Below are 23,089 nucleotides of genomic sequence, written 5' to 3'. Positions count from 1 at the left end.
TTGCCCAGGATCTTCGTTGCTGCGCACAGGCTTTGCGGCGAGCAGGGACGACGCTTCATTGCGTGCACGGGCTCCTCATTACCCTGGCTTTTCCCGTTATGGAGTGCAGGCTCCAGCCACACGGGCTCCCGTAGTTGCAGTACTGGCGCTCAGTACTTGCGGCTTGTGGTCCCTAGAGTGTGGGCTTCAGTAGTTGTGGTGAACGAGGTTTGTTGCTCCAGGGCACGTGGAATCTTCCTGAACCAGGGATCGAGCCTGTGTCCCCTACATTGGCAGGCAGATTTCCATCCACTGTACCACCAGGGAAGTCCTGTGGGCATCCTTTTTTGAGTTAAAAAATATATATTGATATAGCAAACATCTTGCATATGAAATACATTTCTACAGCATTTTAAAATACCTCATTACCTTTAGTATGGCTCCGTGTACCTACTGTGTGTGGACATGATATTTCCTTGGTTGAACTCACCTTAATTTATTTCACCAGCCGCCAGGTGAACATTTAGTTTGTTTTTCCAGTCTTTTGTTTTTTTATAAAAGATGTGGTTTTAGCTAACCTTTTGCCCCAGAGAGGATTATTTATTTTCTACTTATTTTTACTTAGATAAAATTCATATGCTGTCGTATTTGCCCTTTTAAAATGTACAATTCAGTGCTTTTTAGAATATTACCAGATTGTGTAATCATCATAGCTAGCTAATTCCAGAACATTTTCATCACCAAAGAAACCCTGTACCCAGCATCACTCTCCACTCTAACCTTCTCCTTCAGATCCTGGGAGCCTCAGACAGACTTTCTACCTCTGTGGATTTATGATTCTGGACATTTCATAAGAATGGGATCGTGGAATATGTGGCCTCTTGTCTCTGGCTTTTTGAGCTTAGCATGTTTTCAGTGTTTATTCATGTTGTAACATGTATCAGTCCTTCATTTCTTTTATGCCTAAATATCCCAGTGTATGAATATACCACATTTTCTTTATCTGTTTATTAGCTGATGGACATTTGGTTTGTTTCCATCTTTTGGCTATTATAAATAATGAACATGCATGTACAGAATCTTTTGTGGATATGTGTTTTCATTTTTCTTGGGTAAGTGCCTAGTAGTAGAATTGCTGGATTATATAAAGTGGCTATAATATTTGTCATTCTCACCATCAGCAGGGACTGAGGGTTTCTAGTTTCTCCATGTTCTTGTCAACACTTTTCATTATCCGTCTTTTTGATTATAGCCATCCTAGTGAGTGTGAAGTGGTATCTCATTGTGTTTTTGATTGCATTTCCCTAATGACTAAAGGAACTTGTTGAGCAAGGAAGTTGTTGAGCATCTTTGCATGTGCTGGTAGGCTGCATGTATATCTTCTTTGAAGAAATGTCTATTCAGGTTGCTTGCCCCTTTTTGTTTTTTTTTAGTGGTTGTCTTTTTACTGTTTATTGTAAGAGTTCCTTATATATTCTGGATTATAGACCCTTATCAGATAGGTGATTTGTAGATATTTTCCCCCATTCTGTGGATTGTCTTTATACTTTCTTGATATTACCCTTTGAAGCAAAAGTTTTGTTACTTCTATTTTATAAATTCCAAATTGTCTATTATTTTTTTTCCTGTTTGTGCTTTTTGTGTCATATCTAAGAAACCATTGACTAATCCAAGATCACAAAAATCGACCTTTATTTTTTCTTTTAAGAGTTTTACAGTTTTAGTTCTTATATTTAGGTCTCTGATCATTTTGAATTCACTTTGGTATATAGTATGAGGTAGATGTCCAACTTCATTCTTTTGCCTGTGAATATCAGGTTGTCTCAGTACCATTTGTTAAAGATTGTTCTTTCCCCTTAAATTGTCTTGCCACATGGTTATTTCTTGAGGATGAAGTTTTAGATTGGAGAATGTTTATATCTTTTAAGGCTTTTGCCAGATTTTCCTGTGGAAGATCAAGTCAGTTTACCTTAATGTCAGTAGTGTGCATGAGTCCAAATTTTCCCTAAATCTTCACCAGTGCTACATATTACAAATGAAAAGAAATGCCAATACAAAAGAAAACAGTTTCTTGCCAATTTTATAGATAAAAAATAGTATCTTATTGATTTCACTTGTGCATGCCTTCACATTACTTGCCTGTGTATTTTTCTTTTCAATTTCTTATTTTTCTTGCCTATCTTTGTCTTATAAATATTTGTCTTATTAATTTGTAAGAGCCCTTGATCTGTCCTATTACAAATACATGTAATTTAAAATTCTGATCTTATGATTTATAGTTTTTATTAGAATGTAACTTATATATAATAAAATTCCCCCATTTAAATTGTACAAATAGGTGACTGTTGGAAATATATAGTTATACAGTTGTGTAACTGTTAACAGTCAGTAAGTAGGAAGAAGGTATAGAATATTTCCATCACCTAAAAGGTACAAAAGGTACCCTTTTGCCAATTCAGTCATTCCATTTCCCCCCATCCTTTGCCCTAAGCACCCACTTTTGCCTTTTCTGGGATTTCAATTAAATGGAATTAAATATGCTGCATATAGAATATAGTCTTTTGCATCTGACTTCTTTCTCTTACCGTGATGTTTTAGAGATTCATCCATGTTGTGTGCAGTATTGTTGTTTGTTAGTTTTGAATGCCGAGTAGCATTCCATTGTATGAATCTGTCACAATATGTTCATCTGTTCTTTATGACCTGTAGATTTTGCAAACATACCCACTCTTTTTGGTTCTGTGTTACTTACTATTTTGTGACTCATCTCTGAACAGACCAGAATGAGCCACACATTTTTTGGTTGGAAAATCAACTGCTATATGCAAGCCACTGTGCTAGGTTTTTTGTGGGAAATAAAGACAGAAAACATTCTCTGCCTTCTAGGAAATTATGGGCTGGTTGGATAAACTATTAATAGATAAGGTGGAGAGGTTGCTTTTGATTAGTGAGATAAGGCAAAGTTTGAGAAGAGTGGAGATTTTTGCTGTTTTGAAAGATTGGTTAGGTTGTGGAGGATTGGAAAGGACAAATTGATTGTATGGGTTTCATATGATAAACCCTACTGGGATAGGTTGGATATACAGTTGCCCCTGGGTTCCATGAGCCCCGGTCGATACCAAAATATGAAATGCACAATTCCTTATGAAAAATAGTGTAGTGCAGTGAATACAGTTGGCCCTCTCTATCTGTGGGGTTTGCATCTGCAGAATCAACCAACTTCCACTGAAATTTTGATCCATGGATACGGAGGACCAACTATGTGGTATTTAGCATAACTGATATAGATGGGGAGCAGGATCTACTATAATGGTTGACCTTTCTCAGGAATTGTGAGGTCTGAAATAACTTCATTTCTTTAAACCTTTTTATTATGGAAAATTAGAAACAGTATGGAGTTAGACAGAAGAGAATACTTCCATGTATTCATCATGAAACTTTGACAGTCATCAACCCATGATCAAACTCATTTCACCTGCATGCCAGTCCATTTCCATCACACTTTATTTTGAAGTAAATTCCAAGTGTCACATCATTTTATATAAATATATATATATGTCTCTAGATAAGGATTTTAAAAGAAACCATTATCATAATACCGTTATTACACCTGAACAAACAGATTACAATAACTCCTTAGAAAGTGAAAATGAAAGTCGCTCAGTCCTGTAGCCTTTCCCTTCTCCGGGGGATCTTCTCAACCCAGGTCTCCCACAGTGCAGGCAGATTCTTTACCAACTGAGCCACAGGGGAAGCCCAGATAACTCCTTAGTTACATCATATATCCAATGTTTATATTTCCTCTCCCATAATTATTTTTTTTTAACAGTTTGTTCAAATCAGAATCCAGATGAGTTTCTTTCATTGCTATTGGTTGAAATGCCTTTTAAGTCTTCTAATCAACAGCTTCTCTGTCATCTGTTTTCCCTCCTATTAATTTATTTGTCAAAGAAACTGGGTTGTTTTTCCTGTCGACTTTTCTACTTTCTGAATTTTGCTATTAATAATTGCATTCCTGTGGTGTCAATTTAATATATTCTGTTGTCCGCCTGTTTTTTCTCTTAAGTTTGTAATTAGATCTAGAGTCTTGTTTAGATTTTTTTGTTGTTTGCAAGAATACTTCATAGACAGTGGTGTGTACTTTCCCCAGGAGAGACATAATGTCTGAATGTCTTTCTTTTTGTAATATTAGTAGCCATTAATGATCACTGTTTATATGTATTAGTTCATTATTAGGGTTGTAGACATTGTGATATTCTTACTCTCTTGATCTTTTCTCAGTTATTAGCTGGAATACTTGTAAAAGGAGAAACTTTTCCTTCTCAGCCATTTGGCTGTCCTGAAGGTACAGTTCTCATAGGGGAAACAGGGTAAGAGTGAGGAAGGGGATATAACTTTGTAAGTAGCTCTCTTAATGAGCTGTCGTCCCTCAGGAAAGAGAAGCCAGGTGGGCTGCAGGAAGCTGAAGCGGGCTTAGGGCCGACTAGTGCCTGGTGTGTGGGAAAGGCAGTTGTGAGCTGTCCTTGGCCTTTGGGTGGAGGCTGGGACTGGCAGGGGACCCCTTGGCCCATAGCCACACCTGACCTTTGCTTTCAGCTTGTGGTAGCTGAAGAAAACCACGATGGATGTAGTGGCCTGTGAGCCTCTGCTCAGGAGACAGAATTCTCACAGCCTTACCTCAACAACCAGGAGGAGTAGTACATTTGTTTTTTCCTTTAAATTAAACTTGGATTATGTTTCTTCATCTTGTGCTAATACTCTTTAGCCTTAGGCTAATGTAACTCATCTAGCATATAACAGGAAGGATTCCTGCTGGAAGTAAATCTTGAACACTTTACCTCCAATCAAGTACTTTTTTAAAAGCATCTATTTGCATATTAAAAACCATGTAGCAAGATGTGTAAAGGAAGCCCAATATGACTTCTGTAAAGGAAGACTCCAAGAAGATGACCTGAACTGAGCCTCTAGGTCATGGGTTGGCTTCAGCTTCCTTAGGAGTTTGTGGTCACCCCTTCTAGGGAGTCAGTAGGCAGGGAAAACTGTAAGACCTGGCAAAGTAGAGATATTCATGGACGTTTCTCTTCTGAAGTGCTGATCTTCTGTCTTTCCTCCCCAAGAGCCCTGTGTGTGTGTGTGTGTGTGTGTGTGTGTGTGTGTGTGTGTGTTTTATTTATATCTGTGTGTCTGTATCTGTGTGTGTGTGTGATTTTTTTCTTGAGCAGTTTTATGTCTATGGAAAAATTGAACAGAAATTACAGAATTCTCATATACTCCCTCACTTCCCCACCCCCCACCCCAGTTTCCCTTTAACTAACGTACTAGGTTTGTAACACTCAATGGGTCATATATTGATACAGTATGATTAATTAAAGTCCATCGTTTAATTGAGATTAACTCTTTGTATTGTACATTCTTTGGGTTTGCCAAATGTGTATAATGACATGTTTCCATCATGACACAGAATGATATCCCACGGGATAGTGTCATTAGCGAAAACTGTCCCGTGTTCTTCCCATTCATCCTTTTCTCCCCTCGAGCCTCTGGGAACCACTGATCTTTTTGCTGTCTCCATAGTTTTGTCCTATCCAGGATGTTGTATAGTTGGAATCGTGCAACATGTGATCATTTCAAATTGTCTACTTTTACGTGGCGGCATGAGTTTAAGGTCCCTCTGTATCTTTTCCTGACCTGCTAGCTCCTTTTTTTTGGTTGAATAGTACTCCATTGTGTGAATGTACCACAGTTTATTCAGCTTATTCATCTAGTTACCTGTTGAAGGACATCTTGATTATTCTAGGTTTTGGTTGTTATGAATAAAGCTGAATGCAGGTTTTTGTGTGAACATCTGTTTTCAGCTACTTTGGGCTAGTACCAAGGAGTGTGAAATTCCTGGATGGATGGTAAGAGTATATTTAGTTTTATAAGAAACTGCCAAACTATCTTCCAAACTGGCTATGCTATTTTGTATTCCCACCAGCAGTGAACGAGAATTCTTGTTGCTCCACATCCTCTCCAGCATTTGATGTTGTCATTGTTTTAGATTTTGGCCATTCTAATAGATGTGTGCTGATATCTCACTGTTTTAATTTGCAGTTCCCTAATCACATATGATGTCAGGTATCTTTTCATATACTCATCTGTCATCTATATTTTCTTTGATGAGGTGTCTCCTCAGATTTTTTGCTTTTTTTAAAAATTGAAGTGTAGTTGACTTAAAATATTGTATTTCAGATGTACAGCAAAGTAATTTGATATCAATTATACTCTATTTTTGCTCATTTTTAAATTGGCTTATTTATTGTTGAGTTTTAAATATTTTGAATACCAGTCTTTTATTAAATACGTGTTTTGTAAAATTTTTTCCCCAATCTTTGGCTTGCTTTTTCGTTCTCTTAATAGTGTCTTTTGCAGAGCAGAAGTTTTTACTTTTGTGAAGCCCAATTTAGCAATTTTCTGTCATATATCATACTTTTGGTATTGTGTCTGAAAAGTTATGGCCAAACTCAAAGTCACCTAAATTTTTTTCTATGCTGTCTTATAGTTTTGTGTTTTACATTTAGGTATATGAGCCATTTTTTAGTTAATATATATGAAAGATAGACCATCTGTGTCTAGATTCATTTTTTGCATGTGAGTATCCAGTTGTTCAGCACTGTTTTCTAAGAAGACTGTCCTTACTCCATTGAATTGCATTTGTTCATTTGTCAAAGATCAGTGGACTGTATTTTGTGTAGGTATATTTCTGCGCTCTCTCTTCTGTTCCATGTCTAATCTTTCCCCAGTACCACACAGTCATGATTACTTTAGCATCGTCGTTAAGTCTTGAAGTCAGGTAATGTCATTCCTCTGACTTTATTCTTCTCTTTCTGCATTATTTTCACTGTTCTGGATCTTTTGCTTTTCCATATATATTTTAGAATTAGTTTGTTGGTATGCACAAAATGTCTTGCTGGAATTTAGGTTAGGATTTCATTGAATCTATAGATCAATTTGTGAAGAAATGGAATAGCCCTCCATTTCCTTAGGTCTTTGATTTCTTTTATCAGAGTTTTCTTTTGTGAACTTATGTTGTTAGATTTATACCTAAGTGTTTCTGTTTGGGTTTTCTGCTAATGTGAATGGTAATTGCATTTTAAATTTCAAATTTCCATTGTTTGTTGCTTGTATTTAAGATAGCAATTGACTTTTTAAATTAACTTTGTATTCTGTAACCTTACTAGAATGGCTTTTTTACTTGTCCCAGGAATTTTTTTGTTGTTTCTTTGGAATTTTCTACATAGGTAATCATGTTAGTAGCAAACAAAACCAATTTTATTCTTTCTTTCCAGTACATATACTTTTATTTCCTTGTTTAGTCTTATTGCGTTAGGAGTTCCAATATGATCTAGATTAGGAATGGTGAGAGTGGACATCTTGCCTTATTCCTAATCTTAGTGGGAAAACATCTAATTTCTCATCATTAAGTAGCTGTAAGATTTTTGTAATAGGTTCTTTATCAAGTTGAGGAACTTCCCTTCTATTTCTGGTTTGCTGAATGTTTCTTTTTTTCTTTGCTTAATCACTGTATTATAACTAGGCTCAAACACATCTTATTAATCAAAATAGGAACCATTACAATCAGCACATTTTTACCACTGAGAAAGAAGTTTGTTTATTCCTATAGTGTAAGAATCCGTGCTTCAGGATTCGATGAACTCTGGGAAAGCATTTTCTGCCTCCTGCTGGTTGTGGAACGTTTTGCCGGCAAAAAGTTGTCGTCGAGAGGATTGAAGAAGTAGTTATCCATTGGCGAGAGGTCAGGTGAATATGGCGGGTGAGGCAAAACTGCATAGCCCAATTCGTTCAACTTTTGAAGTGTTGGTTGTGCAACATGCAGACAGGCGTTATGGAGAAGAATTGGGCCCTTTCTGTTGACCAGTGCCTGCTGTAGTCCTTGCAGTGTTCAGTGCATCTCGTTGATTTGCTGAGCATACTTGTCAGCTGTAATGGTTTTGCCAGGATTCAGAAAGCTGTAGTGAATCAAACCGGCAGCAGACCACCAAACAGTGACCATGGCCCTTTTTCTGGTGCAAGTTTGACTTTGGCAAGTGCTTGGTGCTTCTTGGTCCAGCCACTGAGCTTGTTGTAACTAGTTACCGTATAAAACTTTTTGTCACACGTCACAATCAGATTGAGAAATGGTTCATTGTTGTTGTATAGAATAAGATGACACTTCAAAGCAACAATTTTTTTGATTTTCAGTCAGCTCATGAGGCACCCACTTCCTGAGCTTTTTCACCTTTCACCAGTTTATTTCAAATGCCGAGTGACCATAGAATGGTCAATGTTGCGATCTTTGGCAACTTCTTGTGCAGTTGTAAGAGGATCGGCTTCAATGATGGTTCTCAGTTGTCAACTTGCAATGGTCGGACATTACCCTCCTCATCTTCAGTGCTCTTGTCTTCTTTGGAAAACTTCTTGAACCACCACTGCACTGTACGTTTGTTAGCAATTCATGAGCCAAACGTGTTCATGTTTCGAGTTGTCTCTGCTGCTTTATGACCCATTTTGAACTCGAATAAAAAGATCTCTTGAGTTTGCTTTGTCTAATATCATTTCCATAGTCTAAAATAAATATAAAGTAAACAGCAAGTGTCATTAGCAAAAAACAAAGTGAGAAATGTGCATTAAAATGATGTATAATATAACCACATTTATTTAATAATGTATTACAATATCAAACAACAAAATTCAGCAGTGCAAAAACCGCTATTACTTTTGCACCAACCTAATAGTTCCCTAACAAGGGATTGAACCCACGCCCCTTGTAGTGGAAGCATGGACTCCTAACCACTGGACTGCCAGAGTGTTTTTGATTGGGTGTTAAGATTTTTTCCAAATGTTTTTTCCATCAATTTAATATGATTATCAGATTTTTCTTCTTTAGTCTGTTGATGTGATGTAAATTTTTTCTGAATGTTGACTCAGTCTTGGATACCTGGACTAAATCCCAGTTGGTCATGGTGTATAATTCTTTTTGTACATTGTTGGATTTGATTTGCTCATATTTTGCTCATATTTTTACTTCTGTGTTCAGGAGAGATACTGATCTGTAGTTTTTTTGTTCTTACAATGTCCTTGGTTTGAGGATTAGGCTGATGATCTCAGAGAATGAGGTAGAAACGTTCCTCTGCTTCTATTTTCTGGAAGAGATTGTGGAGAAATGAGATAATTTCTTCCTTCAGTCTTTGGTAGATTTCCCTAGTGAACCCATCTGGGGTTGGTGCTTTTTATTTTAAGAGGGTTGTTAATTATTTAATAGATATAGCCCTATTCAGATTGTTGTTCTTGCATAAATTCTGGTAGATTGCCTCTTTCAAGGAATTGGTCTATTTTACCTAGACCAAAATTTATCAAATTTGTGGATTCATAATATTCCTTTATTATCCTGTTAATATCCATAGGATCAGTAGTGATGACCCTTCTTTCATTTCTGAAATCAGTAGTTAGTGTCGTCTGTCTTTTTCCTCAATTTGGCTAGAGGCTTATCCATTTCAGTGATGTTTTGAAAGAGTCAACTTTTGTTTCATTGATTTTTCTCTATAGATTTCTGTTTTTCTATGATTTCTGCTCAAATTTTATTTTTTATCCTTACTTTGAACATAATTTGTTCATCTCTTTCAGTTTCCTAATGTAGAAACGTAGATAATTGATTTTTAGATTTCCCTTCTTTTCTAATATTTGCATTCAGTGCAAATAAATGCTATAAATTTACGAATTTTTCTCTGTGTTCTGCTTTCCCTGCACAACACAAGTTTTGATAAGTTGTATTTCCATTTTCATTTAGTTATGACAATTTCTTGAGACTTCTTCTTTGACCCAAATTTTATTTAATTTTCCAAGTATTTAGTCTCCAAGTTTTGTACATTTAATCTCCAAATACTGTATTTTGGGATTTTCCCACTGTTTTTTAATTACAGATTTCTACTTTAATTCTGTAGTGGTCTGAGAGCATACTTAGTGTGATTTCATTCTTTGGAATTTGTTAAGATGTGTTTTATGGCCCAGAATGTGGTTTGCTTATAGGACGTTTTTTTTTCTCAAAAAAAAATGTACTGATGTAAGGTTTTTCCCTTTTATTGTATGTGGCTTCAAAGTAACATACAGTTAAAAAAATCAGAATGAAACAACCCAAGTGTTCGTTGATGGATGATGTGGTAATAGACACACAGAGGAATCTCATTCAGCTTTATGAAGGAAGGAGATTCCGACACATGCTGAGACATGGATGAAACTTTAGGATGTGCCAAGTGAAAAAAAGCCAGTCACAAAGGACAGATGCTGAATGATTCTACTTCTGTGAGATATGTAGGGAGTAGTTAAAATTCATAGAGACAAAAAGCAGAACAGTGATTGCTAGGGGCTTAAGGATGGGGGAGAAGAGAATGGGGAGTTAGTGTTTAGTGAGTGCAGAGTTTCATTTGGGGAAGATTAAAAAGCTCTGAAATGAAGTTTCAGGTATGTAATATAAACAAGTTCTGAAGATCTATACAGCATAGTGGCTATAACTAATAATTATCATATATTATGATTTGCTAAGAGTATATCTTTTTATTACATATTCTTACACACATTAAAAAATTAAAAGGGGCAGGAAGAAACTTTTGGAAGGTGTTGGATATGTTTCTGGCCTTGTTAGTTGGTGATAGTTTTACAAGTGTAATATACATTAAATATTTAATGTGTCAGTCATACTTCAATAAAGTAGTTTTTTAAAAAAGTTCTGTGGATAACTAGGTGATAGTTACACAAGGTGTGTATATCTTAATATAATAGAAATGCACACTTAAAATGATTAGTAATTTTAATGTATATTTTACCACAGCTTTTGAAACTGGAAAAAAATTTACATCAGAACATTGACAAAGAAAAGATAAAAGAGCTACTTAAAAAATTTTTTATTCCAAATGTTTGTATTTGAGACTTACATGATTAGTTTAATTATCATTTGTGATTGATTTGATAGAATCTAATTATGTTCACTTAGGAATTCTTACAGTTTCATGAGGAATAGAACTTTTATATAGATTAGCACAGAATTGAATATATGATGAACTGATAGTCTCAGAAGAAATTCATGCTTTTATTTAAGGACACTATACTTATGGACTGGACTGATTTGTAGCCACGTGGTAGAATCATCATGGAGTTTGAGATCAGAGGCTCTTCAGAGGTAATTTATTCCAATCCAGTCCTTTAAAAATCAATAATTCGAACCTCAGAGAGGTTAAAGGACTTTACCAAGTTTCAGAATAAAATTGGGAGTTGGTGTTTCACCTCCTCCTCTGGCTGTCATTGTGTTTCCTACAGCCCATGCAGATAATGGTATTCTACTTAATGAACTTGGTAAGAGCAGTTCCTAAACCAGTTACTTCAACACAGAGTTCTCAATCCGAGGAAGTTGTAAAAAAAAATTAAAAAAAAAAATTCTAGTGACTGGAACCCACTCCTCATAATAGATCTGTAGATGGTAATGGGGGCTTCCCTGGTAAATGATCCACCTGCCAGTGCAGGAGATGTAATAGATGCAGGTTCGATCCCCGGATAGGGAAGATACCTTGGAGTAGGAATGGTAACCCACTCCAGTATTCTTGCCTGGAAAGTTCCATGGACAGAGGATTCTGGCAGGCTACAGTCCATGGAGTTGGCAAAGAGTTGGACACGAATGAGCACACACAGGGAGTGATAATGGCTGTCATGTCATATTTAAAAAATAATAATCATATTCATGATGATGCATGCCCATCCATGCAGCATAGATTGAAAAGAACTGCTTAAAACAATCTTTTTAAAGCATGGTTCTCAAACCTGGCCAATGGTCAGAATCCCCTGGGGAGTTCGGAACTCTCAGACCCCACTGCTGTTAGAAGCATTCCTAGTTGGAGTGGGAGATGAGGTGCTTGAAGTCCTTCACGGTTACACTCTAAATGGAATGGCTTTTGCCTTCCCACTAACTTTTCTGTGTTGTTTAAAGCCAGACCAAGTGAATGAAATGACTTCAAGATAGTTCATGTGGGCAGCAGACATCATCTTAATGAGGTGAAATTTGGCTAAGGCTTTGTAACACTCGTTTTTTGGATGAAAAGTAAAAATGCTTATTAAGGAATTTGAGATTATTAAGAGTTTTAAAAAAATTGATCTTGTTTGTACTTAAAGTGCTTTTCCCCCTTTTTCCACAAGAATGGTGTCTGGGGTTGTTTAAAGGAAGAGTATTTATTGTTGGGAGAGTCAAGTGCTTTTTTGTATTTAAATGTGAAGATGGAGCACCTTTAATGCACTTTATTAGTTTAGAGTCAAACCATCTGTGTTCATAAAGATTTGAATTCCCTTAATGAAATAACTGATAAATCATGTACAATTTATGACCCAGGGATTTTTGTTAAATTATAATTATGTAATAAGTAAGGCACAAATTTTTTCTCCTTGTAAAAACTCAAAACATTACAGAAAAGTCAGGAGTGTGGCCACCATTCTTTTTCTGTTCTTAGTCCCAGCTTCTCCGTTGGAGGTAGTGATTGTTTCCAGTGTCCTGTGGATCCTCCCAGAACTTTTGTACCAGGTAGACTGGCCAAAGGAAAAAAAAATATTATTTTGTAAATTTTGCTTTTTACTACATATCTTGGAAATTTTTTTGTGTCAGTTCATGTGCTGTGTAGAATTCAACTGTATGGTTCAGTTGCTCAGTCGTGTCCAACTCTTTGTGACCCCGTGAAGTGCAGCACACCAGGCTTCCCTGTCCCATCACCATCTCCCAGGGCTTGCTCAGATCTGTCCATCGAGTCTATGATGCCATCCAGCCATCTCATCCTCTGTCGTCCCCTTCTCCTCCCACCTTCAATCTTTCCCAGCCTCAGGGTCTTTTCCAATGAGTCAGTTCTTCACATCAGGTGGCCAAAGTATTGGAGCTTCAGCATCGGTCCTTCCAATGAATGTTCAGGACTGATTTCCTTTAGGATGTACTGGTTGGATCTCCTTGCAGTCCAGGGGTCTCTTCAAGAGTCTTCTCCAACACCACAGGTCAAAAGTATCAATTCTTCAGCACTCAGCTATATTTTTCAACTGTACAGTTGTACCATAATTTTTAAAGCCATTTTCCCTATTGGTGATCACAAATGTTGTTTCCACTGTTTCCTATTCCAGTGCTGCAGTGGACGTTCTTGTGGATGCCTCTGTGTGCAAATGTGCTGTGATTGCTGGGGCAAAATGGTAAATTGTCTTCCTGCCAGGCCATGCTGCAGAAGTGCTGGATTGAGAAAGAGACTCAGGAGAATTTTGAATTCTTTGAATTTGCAGATAATTTGAGTTGAAGACAAGTGTAGCAGAACATATTCTTTTTTTGTTGTTTATAATTGTCAAAAATTTGAGGAGTGTATGGGGTTTTCTATGCATACCCTGAACGTCTGCATGCCCGGTGTCAGTGTGCTGACTGCTGACTTGGAAATAGTTGATAAAAAATGCTGAATTAGGTTAGTGATGTGAAGATGATTAACAGATAATGGTAGCCAGAATAATTGTGTTAAAACAGCAAGAAATATCAAGAGAATTTGATGAGTTCTGCATTTTCTCTGGTGTTTGCCTTTCACAGTAGTGTTAGAAACTTTAGGTTGTTTAATAATTTTTCTTGTGTATTTGATTCACTTGACTATGAAATAACAAATATGCCATTTCAAAGAAGCTCTTCATTAAAAAGTATCAACGACATATTAGTCCCCATTGAACTCTTTATTTGTGTCATTGTAAAAGATCCATTTAAAATATACTATTTTCTCCTACTTGAAAGATCTTATTGCTTCTCCTAGTTTACATTTTGCCTGGCTTTTCCATGTATTTACATAGTCTACAGTGTAGGGTTTTTTTTTGAAAAGGTAGAACATATTTTCATAGGTGATTCTACTAAGGTTTACTTAAGCACTCCCCTATTGTTAGACATCTAAGTTGCTTTTTATTTTCTGTTGTGAATAAAGCGTGAGAAATGTAAGTGTTGTTTACTTTTTCAGCTAGCTTCTCCATCTGTGTTCCTCAAAATAAAATTGCTGGATTTCTCATTATGGGTTGCCGGAAAGACTGTGAGGGTTAACAGGAAATGAGGGAAACTGTTACCACTTCTCTAAAGGCTCCAGGCTTCTTTCCCCTTCTCCTCTCCCCCCACCAGTAAATTAGGCTTTATCAGTTTACTTATTTTTGTCTTAAAATAGTGCATTTGAGATTTTTTTGCCCCGTGGGTTTGTTGGTATATGTGTTTGTGTTTTGAAGTATGTGTAAATGTGTTAGCTATATTTTTATTCTTGAAGTTTCACTAGTGTGTTAATGTTCTAATTTTTCTTACTCATTTCACTTTCTTATCTGCAAGTAAGGTAATAGTGAGCTTGGCACCATTGAATTAGAACACTGGCAGTTTGTCCTTGGCCATAAGATCATATGCCCCAGGATCAGAGGTAAGACGAAGGATTCAGCAGTTCCAGAAATGAGTGGTTGTGTCTTCCTTTGGAAAAGAATGCCAAAGAGCTGTTCAGGTTTCTGTAACTTTCCATAAAGTGAGACAGGGCTCCCTAAGCAATGGTAAATTTAAGGACATAAGCTATGCGCTCATTGGTAGGGAAGTTAATGGTGAAAGGGGGTTTTGTATTTGCCTTTCTGTGGATGCTTGAAGATTATTCTGTGAAACCAGCCGTTCCCAGGAGGGAGCAGAGGTGGGCAGGCGCAGATTCATGGACTCTCTAAGGACAGGTGGGAAAGCTGTTGAGACTCTCAGATTAGACTGATTCTGCATTGAAAGTTCTGAATGCCTTAGATACGTGTTAACCCTGGGATTTCTAGGCCTCTTTGGTGGTCTTAATATTTTCAGTATTTCAAAAAAGGTGACAGTTTGCCCATTACCTTGGTCCCTGTGCTAAGTAAAATGTCAAGTTGTTTTGTTTTGGGCTTATGTTAAGTCATTTATTATCTGGATGTACACGTCTTTTCATTAACATACAAACTCTCCTAGTCCTCTTATTTTGCTTTGTGGTAACATACAAGTTTGGAGAAGGAAATGGCGCCCCACTCCAGTACTCTTGCCTGGAAAATCCCATGGACAGAGGAGCCTGGTGGGCTGCAGTCCATGGGGTCGCTAGGAGTCGGACACGACTGAGCGACTTCCCTTTCACTTTTCACTTTCATGCACTGGAGAAGGAAATGGCAACCCACTCCAGTGTTCTTGCCTGGAGAATCCCAGGGATGGGGGAGCCTGGTGGGCTGTTGTCTATGGGGTCGCACAGAGTCGGACACGACTGCAGCGACTAAGCAGCAGCAGCAGCAGCAGCAACATACAAGTTAAGGCAGAATCTTTTTAGGGCTGTAATGGCAGCTTGTCCTTTCTTTCTATTTTTTCCCTAAACCATCTCATTGAGGTATGTACAGTTCATATATTTTCTCATATATTCACAGAATTGTACAGCTATCATCAGAATAAGTTTTAGAACATTTTCATTATCCCCAGAACAAACCTGTTACCCACTTGCAGTTACTTTCCATCTCTACAGATTTGCTTATTTTGGACATTTCATATAAATGGAATTGTATAATATAGGCGTCCTTTTGCGTGTGCCTTTTTTCACTTAGCATGTTTTTAAAAAGATTCATTCGTGTTGTAGCATGTTATCATTTCTTTATGTGGCCAGTAATATTTCAGTGTGTCCACATTTTGTTTATCCATTCATTAATTGGTGGACACTTGAATTGTTTCCATTTTCTGGCTATTGTGAATAATACTGCTATGAACAGTTTTCGCGTGGGCATACATTTTTAGTTCTCTTGGATAGATACCTCAGAGTGTTCCCACTTTTGGTTCTTAGTGTCATTTTGAGCCTGGTGTACTTTTACATCTCCCATAATTACATGGAAATAGTGTTATAGCTAAAAGAAAAAAGATCTAATCGTGTGTGTGTGTGTGTGTGTGTGTGTGTGTGTGTGTGAGAGAGAGAGAGAGAGAGAGAAAGAGGAAGAGAAGTACAAATGACTATGGATGGCCCTAGGATTATTTCCACCCTGATCTTATTTGTATGGTTTTGCTGTAACTGGCAAAGTAGCAAAGCTCCAAGTTGCAGTTGCTGCCAAGTTCTGGCTTATTTGGGAATTTTTGTCTTTTATTGACAGTTTTTAGTTACCTGCTGTAAGTAATTATGAACCAGTATTAACTGTAATACTTAGCCTGGTATGAATTTAATTGTACATTGGTAGAAATGCTGCAGTTTTTATAAATTCTAATGGGAATTAGTGTTTCTTTAACTTGTGATTTTGGAGGCAAGCAAAAATTATAGGAACAATTATGGTCTCAGAGAGAGATAGGTAAGTTTGGCTAGTGAATGCTGATTGACATTCACTGCATGTTGACTGCTTGTTGATGGCAGCTTAGAGCTGTGGGGTGAGGGGTGAAACAGGAAGTAGGTGTTCTTGATGGTAAGCTGGGGAACATGGCCTGTGTCTGGGCTGTCTGCTCATTTATTGTGTAGAATGGCTAAAAGAAGTTTTAATTCCTTACTATGTAAACTTTTATTTCTTAGTCATTTCAAGTTTTTATTATTATTTCAAACATGTGGAGAGGATATAGAATATCAACAAACCCCTTAGTATCCATCACCTGGATAGGATAAATTTGACATTTTCTTCTCTCCCCCCTTCCTTCCCCTTTTTCTTCTTTTTCTTTTTTTCTTAAGGAGTACAACTTTTCAGATGTACTTGAACAGCTGTTTGGCCTACTCTCCTATTTACCTCCCTCCTTTGCCAGAGGCAACCATCCTTGCAAGGCAGATGTTTTTATGCTTCCATGTTTACATCCATTGCAATATATACCATTGGTGTCTATATTTTTAAACATTACATAAATGGTTTAAATTTTAATTCTACCTTTCTAGCAATATTTCTCAAGATGGTCATAAAATACTTTCGATGGATATCCAATGTTAACTTAAGTTTTTCTTATTGTGATAACACATACATAACATAAAAATTTACCATTTTTAAGTATACATTCCTGTGGCATTAAGTACATTCACATCATTGAGCAACCATTACCACTATCAGTTTTCATCATTCCAAACAGAAACTATCTGCCCATTCCCTGATGGCTCAGATGAGAAAGAATCTGCCTGCAATGCGGGAGACCTGGGTTTGATCCCTGGGTCGGGAAGATCTCCTGGAGAAGGGAATGGCAACCCACTCCAGTATTCATGCCTGGAGAATTCCGTGGACAGAGGGGCCTGGTGAGCTACAGTCCATGGGGTCGCAAAGAGTTGGACACGACTGAGTGGCTAACGCTTTATTCCTGCCCCATCCCCCCTTCCCCTCTAGTCCCTGGTAGCTAACCTCTATTCTACTTTCCCTCTGAATTTGCCTGTTCTAGGTACCTTATATAAATGGAAACATACAATATTTGTCCTTTGTGTCTGGCATATTTATTTCACTTAGCATAACATTTTTAGCATGCATGTTATAGCATGTATCAGAATATCCTTAGTTTTTAACGCTGACTTAATATTCCACTGTGTGATTGATTACACTTCATTTTGTTTATCCACTCATCTGTTGATGAACATTGGATTGTTTCCACCTCGTGGCTATTGTGAATAATGCTATGAACATCAGTGTATAAGTATCTGAGTTTCTGTTTTCATTTCTTTGGGTTTATACCTAGGAATGGAATTGCTGAATCATAATGGCAGTTCTACTTTTTGAGGAACTGACAAACTTTTCCATTTCAGCTAACCATTTTATATACTTGCCAGCAATGCAGGAAGGTTCTGATTTTTCCACTTCCTCACTAACACTTGTTAATTTCTTTTTCTTTGATAATAGCCATCCTACTGGGTTGAAATAATCTGGTGGTATTGATTTGCATTTCTCTAATGACTAATGATGTTGAGTATCTTTTTGTGTGCTTATTGGTCATCTGTATATCTTCTCTGGAGAAATGTTCATTCAGGTCCTTTGTTTTGAATTGGGATGTTTGGTTTTGTTGTTCAATTGCAGGAGTTCTTTGTATATTTTGTATATTAATATTTTGAATATTAACCCCCTAGATATATGATTTGAAAATAATATTATCTCCCATTCTGTTGGTTGTCTTTTCACTCTCTTATTAGTTAGTATCCTTTGATGCACATAAGTTTTCAATTTTGATGAAGTCTGATTTATATGTGTTTTTCTTTTGTTGCCTGGGCTTTTTGGTTTTATAGCCAAGAAATCATTGCCAAATTCTGCCATGACGCACCAGTGTTTCTTCTAAGAATTTTATAGTTCTAGCTCTGAAGTTTAGGTCTTTGACCCACTCTGAGTTAATTTTTGTACTTGGTGTAAGGTAAGAGTCCAGCTTCATTCTTTTGCACGTGGATATCCAATTTCCCTAGCACCATTTGTTGAAAAGACCGTTACCCTAGCTTAAGTTGTTTTTATTATAATGTAAGAATGCACATAAGTATAAGTTTCTTACGCTTAAAAGCTTACAAAAACAAAAACAGTTAATCAGTTAAATACAGATGAAATGACAGAGTCAATGAAAGTAAAATTAACTGTATGGGACAGATGATGTTTTACTCAAGTTGCTACTCGCACTGTAAATATGATATTGCCTGCTGTGGTGCTGGCAGTGCTTGGGAAATGCCTTTATTACCTTGCCATGCAACAACTCAATTCTTTCAACGCTTTATTCTGAAAACTGTAAAATTTTTCAGGGATGCCATTTGACCTTTACTTGACATATATGTGTGAAACATGTATCAAATCTTACCCTGTTCTTGACTGTTAGTACAGACCAATTGAAATTCTATTGTTTGGCCTTGGCCTGATGGTGAATACAACAGTCGGGTGGGGAATCCCTGGGCAGCTCTCTGTTCCTAGGGAAGCATCTGGATGATTTAGAACAAGCTCATGCTAATGTTATTAGAGTAATATTGAAGTAGAAATTTAAAAAATTCTCATGGAGAATGTATGGACTTGAAAGAAGTGTCTACAGAACCAGTTTGAGACACATTTCTTAATATTTGACAACATTGCTGTATTTCCTGTGGTACTTAAAAATATAAGTTTTCCCCCTCACGTTTAGACAGTTGAGATAGAAATGCTGATAACTCAAGTTTGGCAGGAAGATCTTGTTTTGCCTTTTTTCTTCCTTTTTCTATAGTAACCATTTATAGCGCATCTCACTGTTGTCTGCTTTACCTTTACCTAAAGAAAAAGGATTCCTTAATCTTTTTTTAAAAAGATGGTCCATTTCTTTTTCTTCATTGCATGAAGTTCAGTTGTTTTTATTATAACTTCAGGGTTTTTTGCTGTTGTTGCTTATCTTTACTGCTTTTTCTCTTGATTACAACCAAAATAAAAGCTGGTATTCTTCATCTCAGACCATGATATATGTGTTTAAATATAATTTTGCTGCCAAAAATGTGTCAAATTGGCTTTTATTACATAAGTTTTCTTTTATGTGGTTAACATGACCCTCGAATACCATTGTCTTCTCACTGTTAAATTCTCAACTGAGTTGTCCCTATTTAAAGCGTAAGTCTGCCAGTTTGATTTTAAAATATTGGAAGTGAATTATGGTGAGTGGAATAGAATTATGAAGAAAGAATCTTCATGTTCCTTTGGTTATAGATGCTTTTGGCATTTGTTTCTACTTGAAGACAACTTTTATCTAATGCTAATGCTATTTTGAGGGAAGAATTTCTCACCTTTTCAAACTGGTATGAGGGAAAGTGGCTAAATGACATGAACCAAAACCCTGGGCTCTCGTGTCAGGAAATCCCCTTTACACACGCAAGTGTTTCAGTATGTAAGTACATTTCCTGTTGGTGTGAACTCCTACATTTCGTACCTAAAGTCAAGCTTTTATCTTCTATGCATGACATGGAGTTATACCCTAATCTAATTCTTAGGTGTAATTAAATATTTCTATTAAAATATAATGATTTTCTAAATTTGAATCAAGAAGCGACCAGAGAAGCATATTTATTAAGATAATGACCCTTTTGGTATTTCTTTTCACCAGACTAGTAGCATTTATGTGAAGTAATGTATTTCTGTGATTGATAGTAGGATAGAACCTAGTTCTTCAGAGATGTGTCTAGCTACATGGTGTTTCAGTGAGCCGTTGGCTTTTTTTTGTTTTTTTGAGAATAGTGTACTTTTTCGTTGTTCTTTTAAATGCTGTTAAAAATTGTAAAATATGTAAAAATACAATTTATTTGTATATTATATACACTTTAAAAGGTATAATTTAGAGGTATTAAATACAGTTGACCCTTGAACAGCATGAGTTAGGGGCCAACCTCTGTGGAGTTAAAAATGTATTGAACATCCCTGGTGGTGCAGTGAATAAAGAATCCGCCTACCATTGCAGGGGACAGGGATTCGATTCCTGGTCTGGGAAGATCCCACATGCCACAGGCAACTAAACCTGTGCCCCACAACTGCTGAGCCCATGTGCAGCGACTGCTGAAGCTGGTGTCCTCTAGAGCCTGTGCTCTCCCACAGAGAGGCCACCGCAGTGAGAAGCCTGCACACCGCAAGGAAGAGGAACTCCCGCTTGCCACAACTAGAGAAACCCCGTGCAAGGCAATGAAGACCCAGCGCAGCCCAAAATTAATACTTTTTAAAAGTAAATAAATGTTAAGAAAATCAGTTGTTTTTTTTTTTTTTAATCTCTATATAACTTAAGAGTCAGGCCCCGGACCCTGTTCCTCCCTATCCACAGTTCTGCATCAGAGGATTTAGTCAACCTCGGGTCCTGTATTTATTGTTGAAAACAATCCGCGTGTAAGTGGCCCCATGCAGTTTAGATCTGTGTTGTTTGAGGGTCAACTGTACCGTCACAATGTGGTGCAGCCACTGCCACTGTTGTTTCAGAACATTTTATCCTCGAACAGAAGCCCCCTACCTGTTAAGAAGTCACCCCTCATTTGCCTTCTCAGCTTCTGGCAACAAATAATCTGCTTTCTGTCTCTGGATTTACCTGTTCTGGACATTTCGTATAAATGCATTCATGCAATGTGTGGTCTTTTGTGTCTGGCTTTCACTTAGTGTAAAAAATTTTTGTAGAGTTTTTCCATGTTGTGGGATGTATCAGTGTTTCATTACTTTTTATATCTTTTGTATGGATATATCACATTTTATTAATGTTTGGATTAGCTGAACTTAAAAATTGTGGTAAAAATTACACATAATATAAACTTTACCATAAAGTTCAGTAGCATTAAGTACATGTACTTTGTTGGCAGGTCATCCCGATTACTGTCCATCTTCAGAAATTTTTCATCTTCTCTAACTGATACTTTGTACCTATTAAGCTCTAATTCCCCATTCTCTGCTTCCTCCAACCCCTGGCAACCACCATTCTATTTTCTTTCTCTGTGACAGAGACGTGACTATTCTAGGTACCTCATGTAATCATATGGTGTTTGTCCTTTTTTAAAATTAATTTTTATTGAAATATAATTGAATTAGAGTGTTGTGTCACTTTCAAATGTACAGTAAAGGGATTCAGTTATACATATATACAAATACATATATTCTTTTTTTACATTTTCTTTCACTATAAGTTATTATAAGATACTGAGTGTAGTTAGTAGGTCTTTGTTGGTTATTTTATACTTAGTAATGTGTATATTTTAATCCCAAACGCCTGCGGTTTAGCCCTCTTCTCCCCTTCCCTTTTGTTTTCTTTGTTTGAGTCTGTGTCTGTGAGTTGCTGCTGATTTGTGAGTCTGTTTCTGTTTTGTACATACGTTCATTTATATCTGGTGTTTGTCCTTCTTATTTCACTTAGGGTAAATTCCTCAAGGGTCATCTATTTTGCGGCACATGTCAGAATTGTCTCCCTTTTTTAGGCTGGATAATATTTTATTGTGAGATGTATAGATCACTTTTTGTTTACCCATTCTCCTGCTGATGGACACTTGGTTGCTTCCAGCTTTTGGTTATTGTGAATAATGCTGTTATGAACATGAACATACAAGTATCTTTTGGCTTTCAGTTCTTGTGGCTGTATACCCAGGAGTGAAATTGCTGATCATGTGGTAAATCTGTATCTAACCTTTTGAGGAACTGCCATACTGTTTTCCATAGTGCTGAACCATTTTATATTCCTGTCAGCACAAGTAATAATGAATTCTAGTTTCTCCACATTCTCACCAACACCTGCTGTTTTCTTGTTTTTTGATAAGGAGCAATCATAATGGCTACTTTAAAAATGTGCTTTTTTAAAGTATAGCTAAGCACTAAGTCTTTTTTTTTTTAATATCAATGACAAATATACCCTTAGTTGATGCTTTGATATGAATTGGGATGGGTGCTTAGAAGATGTTACTATAGTACTTCTAAAAATTCTATGTGGTTCTGTAAGTTTGTTTACCCCTAAATAATGTACAAGGTGGTGCGTAGAAATAACTTGGTAGAGTTGGTCTATCAAGTTAATCTTGGATATCTTATGGAGGCCACCTATAAAGCAGGGGTAAGAAAACTTTTTTTGTAAGGGTAGTAAATATTTTAAATAGCTATGTTTGGTTCTAAGGTTTCTGACTCAACTACTTGGCTATGCTGTTGTAATGTACAAAAGCAACCATTGACAGTTTGCAAATGAGCAAGCATGGTTATATTCCAATAAAACTTTATGTACACTGTAATTTGAACTGCATATATTTTACACCTATCCCAAGATATCATTATTCTTTTGATTTCAGCCACTTAAAAATGTAAAAACATTCTTACCTTGTGGGCTGTACACAAACAGGAAGTGGACTGGGTTTGAACTGTGGGTGTGGTTTGATGACTTCTGTGTAGAGGAATTAGTGGATATTAGAGGTAGTGTGGAACTTGTGTGATACTTGAATTATTAGTGGAAATATTTTGGAGATAGCTTTTTGGTTCAGGGAAAGAGCTAAGGGAGTCAAACTGCTGGAGAGGGGTAGTAAGCTCAGAGTAGCAGATCCTGAAATCTCAAATGCAGTTTATTACTATGTGTCTGTTGTAACAAAGGTTAAGTGATTGAACCAACATCTGGTGCAGTGCTTGGCACATCATCACCTTTCATAAGTCTTTGTGG

General features: G+C 36.8%; 1 protein-coding gene across 14 annotated transcripts in view; it reads left to right on the top strand.

Moving 5' to 3' along the window:
- TENT4B (terminal nucleotidyltransferase 4B) overlaps positions 1–23,089 on the top strand; it is a 70,816-nt gene that overhangs the window by 9,743 nt on the left and 37,984 nt on the right. The window lies entirely within an intron of this gene.

The sequence above is a fragment of the Giraffa tippelskirchi genome, chromosome 7 (assembly GCF_054371585.1).
Source record: "Giraffa tippelskirchi isolate mGirTip1 chromosome 7, T2T-mGirTip1v1.2.pri, whole genome shotgun sequence".
NCBI lineage: Eukaryota > Metazoa > Chordata > Mammalia > Artiodactyla > Giraffidae > Giraffa > Giraffa tippelskirchi.
This window is presented reverse-complemented; position numbering and strand designations above follow the sequence as displayed.